At 49.1% G+C, this 5,000-nt stretch overlaps 1 pseudogene across 1 annotated transcript in view; it reads left to right on the plus strand.

The window, feature by feature from the left end:
• LOC308165692 overlaps window positions 1-5,000 on the plus strand; it is an 18,723-nt pseudogene that overhangs the window by 13,429 nt on the left and 294 nt on the right. The window contains exons 5-9 of the transcript in view: window positions 270-389; window positions 1,351-1,618; window positions 2,480-2,615; window positions 2,801-2,915; window positions 3,004-3,230. The product of the transcript in view is annotated as an uncharacterized misc_RNA (transcript). The remainder of the gene's footprint in view (window positions 1-269; window positions 390-1,350; window positions 1,619-2,479; window positions 2,616-2,800; window positions 2,916-3,003; window positions 3,231-5,000) is intronic.

The raw sequence follows: 5,000 nt of genomic DNA on the forward strand, positions 1-5,000 counted from the left end.
TTAATAATACCAAATGGTATTGTATTTTATATGGTTGGAAAGCCTGATTAGTCACCTTTACAACCAGGTACAACTTGTAAGGATCATGCATTCGTGGAATGAGCAACACAGCTAAACGTGTGGGTAGCGGCCCCAAAAAAATTGCCCAAATCCCCTGCAATATTCTTCTCAGTTTATATATGGACATCTGACACTATCCATCTTGATGAGACGACACCACACACACACACACACACACACCCCTCCATCATGCTGTGTGTCTTCCCCAGTGGCGGTGGTGCCGGGGGGCTACTACCTGCCCCCCCCCCAGGACCAGGCCTCTCTGAAGGTGCTGCAGTACGTAGAGAACCAGCTGGCACACTTCAACCCTGCCAGGACACACACCGACTGTAAGACCTCACACACACACACACACACACACACATTCCTCTTCTCTTCTAGAATCTTCTCCTCTTCTAGAATCTTCTCCTCTTCTAGAATCTTCTTCTCCTCTAGAATCTTCTTCTCCTCTAGAATCTTCTTCTCTTCTAGAATCTTCTTCTCTTCTAGAATCTTCTTCTCTTCTAGAATCTTCCTCTTCTCTTCTAGAATCTTCTCCTCTTCTAGAATCCTCTCCTCTTCTAGAATCTTCTTCTCTTCTAGAATCCTCTTCTCTTCTAGAATCTTCTCCTCTTCTAGAATCTTCTCCTCTTCTAGAATCTTCTCCTCTTCTAGAATCTTCCTCTCTTCTAGAATCTTCTGCTCTTCTAGAATCCTCTTCTCCTCTAGAATCTTCTTCTCTTCTAGAATCTTCTCCTCTTCTAGAATCTTCTCCTCTTCTAGAATCTTCTCCTCTTCTAGAATCTTCCTCTTCTCTTCTAGAATCTTCCTCCTCGTCTTCATCGTCTCCTCTCTGCTCCTCTACGCTCAACTCTGAACCTGGCCTCAGCACCTGACCTGGTGTGTGTGTGTGTGTCTCTCTCTCTGTCTCTCCCTCTCTCTGTCTCTCTCTCTCTGTCTCTCTCTCTGTCTCTCTCTCTGTCTCTCCCTCTCTCTCTCTCTCTCTCTCTGTCTTTCTCTCTGTCTCTCTGTCTCTCTCTCTCTGTCTCTCTCTCTCTTTCTCTCTGTCTCTCTCTCTGTCTCTCTCTCTCTCTCTCTCTCTGTCTCTCTCTCTCTCTCTCTCTGTCTCTCTCTCTCTGTCTCTCTCGCTCTGTCTCGCTCTGTCTCTCTCTCTCTCTGTCTCTCTCTCTCTGTCTCTCTCTGTCTCTCTGTCTCTCTCTGTGTCTCTCTCTCTCTCTCTCTCTGTCTCTCTCATACATATTGTTTATGATGATGTCACACCCTGCTGATGGGGGCGTGTCCTGTGTGCAGCCTGCAGCCTATCAGAGCTCAGCTCTCTCCACGAGGCGGAGCCCGGGTTCCGTCAGACGTACAGGCAGGTGCAGAAGAAGGCGCTGCCCGCCATTCCAGACCATCGCCATGACGACCGCGACCCCCCCGACCTCCACCGTCGCCGTGACGACCCAGCCGCCGACCCCCCCCGCCACCGCCCCTCCCCCTCCTCCTCCTCCTCCCAGACACACAGACCGCCACGCCCCCAACACCGGCGCAACCACAGCCAGGAGGACACCCAGCACAGGTGTGTGTGTGTGTGTGTGTGTGGGGGGGGTGTGTGTGTGTGGGGGTGTGTCTGTGTGTGTGTGTGGGTGTGTGTGTGTGTGTGTGGGTGTGTGTGGGGGGGGGGGGGGGGTGTGTGTGGGTGTGTGTGTGGGTGTGTGTGTGGGGGTGTGTGTGTGGGTGTGTGTGTGTGTGTGCGTGTGTGTGTGTGTGTGTGTGTATGTGTGTGTGGGGGTGTGGGGGTGTGTGTGTCTGTGTGTCTGTGTGTATGTGTGTGTGTGTGTGTGTGTGTGTGTGTGTGTGCACTAGGTACAGGTTACTTTAGTTTTTCAAGGTCTTGTTTGGACATGAAGCCTCTCATTCTTGTAATGTTTTTCAGGTGATAGTAGGCTGATTTAGTTATTGAGTTTATGTGGCTGTTGAAGTTTAGATCGGAGTCTAGAATTACATCAAGATTTCTGACCTGTTTTTTTGTTTGAAGAGAGAGAGAATCAAGTTTTGCACTGACTTTCGATCTTTTGTCAGGTGCACCGAATACAATTATCTCTGTTTTGTCCTTGTTTAGTTTAGGAAGTTTAGGTGTTTATATGCTCAATGCAATTACAGAGATTGTCGATGGGATATCTTTTTTATCATGTGTCCCAATGGAAGCATGTAGAGATTGAATAGAAGGGGGCCAAGGATTGACCCTTGGGGAACCCCGCATGTCATTTTAATTTGGTTGGACACAAAGTTGCCAATGGAGACATAGTAGCTTCTGTCCTGTAGGTTTTTCATGACACAGAGGAGCTAATGCATGTGTGTGTGTGTGTGTGTTCTGACTGTGTGTGTTCTGATTGTGTGTGTGTGTGTTCTGACTGTGTGTGTGTGTGTGTGTGTCCAGGTGGAACCCTCGCTCAGAGCACCTCCAGAGGAAGGAGTTCGGTCGTCTGCGCGGTCGGACCGGCTCATTGGACGAGCTGGAGGAGCTGGCCCACTCCTATAGGCCGAGAGGCCCGCGGGGGGAGGAGCTAAGGCAGGTGGAGCGAGACTACGGGGGGCTGGAGCTGGAGCTGAGGGAGGGGGGGGCGGGGGGGGGGGCGGCTCCCAGCAGCGTCACCGCGGCAACCGGGACGACCTCGATGACTGGAGGGAGGAGGGGCGTCAGGGGCGTCGCCATGGCAGCAACAGCAGCCCCCCCCCTCCTCCCTCCTCGCCGCGGAAGAGGCGGGACACGTGGGACAACGACCTCGACACGACGACAAGCCCCGCCCCCTACGACGACGCCCTGCTCACCAGCCTGTTGGAGCGCAAGGCCAGGGGTGTCGGGGGGAGCGGGAGTGGGCGGGGCAGCGGGGGAGGGGGGGGGAGTAGGGGGGGAGGGGGGCGGGGCCAGCAGGGGGAGGACACGCCCCCCCCCCCCCTCAGACACGCCCCCCTCCAAGGCCAGCTCCAGGAGGGGAGGGGCCGATCGCCACGGCAACAACAACAACAGCAGCAGCAGCAGCAGCAGGCCGGAGGGGGATTCTCTGCCGCCGTACAGCAGCGAGCACAATTCTCCTCGGCCAATCACGGTGTCCGCCCGCCCCTCCCACCTTGGCACCTCCCACACGCTGCAGGAACGCAGAGAGGATCGGGACAAACCTAGAAAAGTGGTGAGTTACCCCCTAGTTACCCCTAGTTACCTGTAGTTACCTGTAGTTACCTGTAGTTACCCCTAGTTACCTGTAGTTACCTGTAGTTACCCCTAATTACCCCTAGTTACCTGTAGTTACCTGTAGTTACCCCTAGTTACCTGTAGTTACCTGTAGCTACCCCTAGTTACCCCTAGTTACCTGTAGTTACCTGTAGTTACCTGTAGTTACCTGTAGTTACCCCTAGTTACCTGTAGTTACCTGTAGTTACCCCTAGTTACCTGTAGTTACCTGTAGTTACCTGTAGTTGTCCCTAGTTACCTGTAGTTACCCCTAGTTACCTGTAGTTACCCCTAGTTACCTGTAGTTACCCCTAGTTACCCCTAGTTACCTGTAGTTACCCCTAGTTACCCCTAGTTACCTGTAGTTGCTGCATCACTCTGCATGTGCACAGTGTTGGTCTCTCAGGACTTGTATTAGAGTGGTTTAAATCTTATCTAGCTGGTAGGCATTTCTCTGTTGTCCTGGGAGACTCTGTTTGTGATAATGTTGACATCACATGTGGGGTCCTTCAGGGGTCTATTCTTGGTCCCTTGCTCTTCTCCCTGTACATGATCCCATTAGGTGGAATCATCAGAAAACATGGTGTAAATGTTCATAGTTAGGGTTAGGGTTAGGGTTAGGGTGATGATACTCAGCTTTACATATCAGTATTGATTAGGGGTGTAACGGATCGCCCCCCACGGTTCGGCACGCATGTGTACCGTGGATCAATTGCAAAATTTTAACAAGTAATAATATTACTTAATATCTCTTGTAAATCACAATGTAGAGTTGCCATGAAAAGATAGACGCGACAGTTACGTGCTGTGCTTTGTTTTACTCAATGATCGCAATGATAGGTTGATAATGCGAAAAAAAAAGAATCTGTTGTTTACTCACTACACGTGAAGCTGGGAATCCACAACAACAAGGCTGCGTTCGTAAAATTGCTCTGGAATCTGATCAGCATTCAAGGAACGCCTCTTGTCCAATCAAATTACTTGGTCCCTTTAAGACGTCGGACCCAGTGTGCGCTCCGGCGATCTCAAAGCGAATTTACGAATGCGGCCCAAGTGTATCATGGCGAGCTAGTTACGTTGTTCGGCGGAGAAGAACTCGAAATGCCTCCCTCGTCATATAAATCCCATGTATGGGAGCACTTTGGCTTCTCTGTCAATTATGACGAGAGGCACGAAAAAGGTAGCTTGACAACTTCTGATAATGAAGGCATTTTTTTCATACCATGTTCAAAATAAGGGTTCACTTTATTATTTAGTTAAAAGTGGCATAAAACATGGTTATTCGTCTGCTTTAAAGAGCCCAGGGATTCACTGCTACAACCAGGCGCCTCCCTCTTTCATATTGCACTACTTATAATTTAAGTTGAATGTGTATTTCAGTATAATATGTAATGTTTGAGTGTAGAATATGTTTTATTTATATATATATATATATATAAATAACCCTACCAGTTTTGACATCTTGAATGTTGCTGGGTTTTTTCCACATAATAAAAGTGGTGTTTTTACAGAATTCAAGGAAAAAGCAGGTTTTATAAAAAATAAAAAATAAATGTGTTGATCCGAAAAATTATCCGATCCGTGACTCAAAAACCGTGACCCGATCCGATCCGTGAGTTAGGTGATCCGTTACACCCCTAGTATTGATGCTAAAAATCCATCTTTTTAATAGTGCCTTACTGCCTTTAAATTACTTTAAATGAATTTAAATAATTAAATTAGGATTATG

The sequence above is a fragment of the Nansenia antarctica genome, assembly GCF_963989245.1.
Source record: "Nansenia antarctica genome assembly, chromosome: 9".
NCBI classification, from domain to species: Eukaryota; Metazoa; Chordata; class Actinopteri; order Argentiniformes; family Microstomatidae; genus Nansenia; species Nansenia antarctica.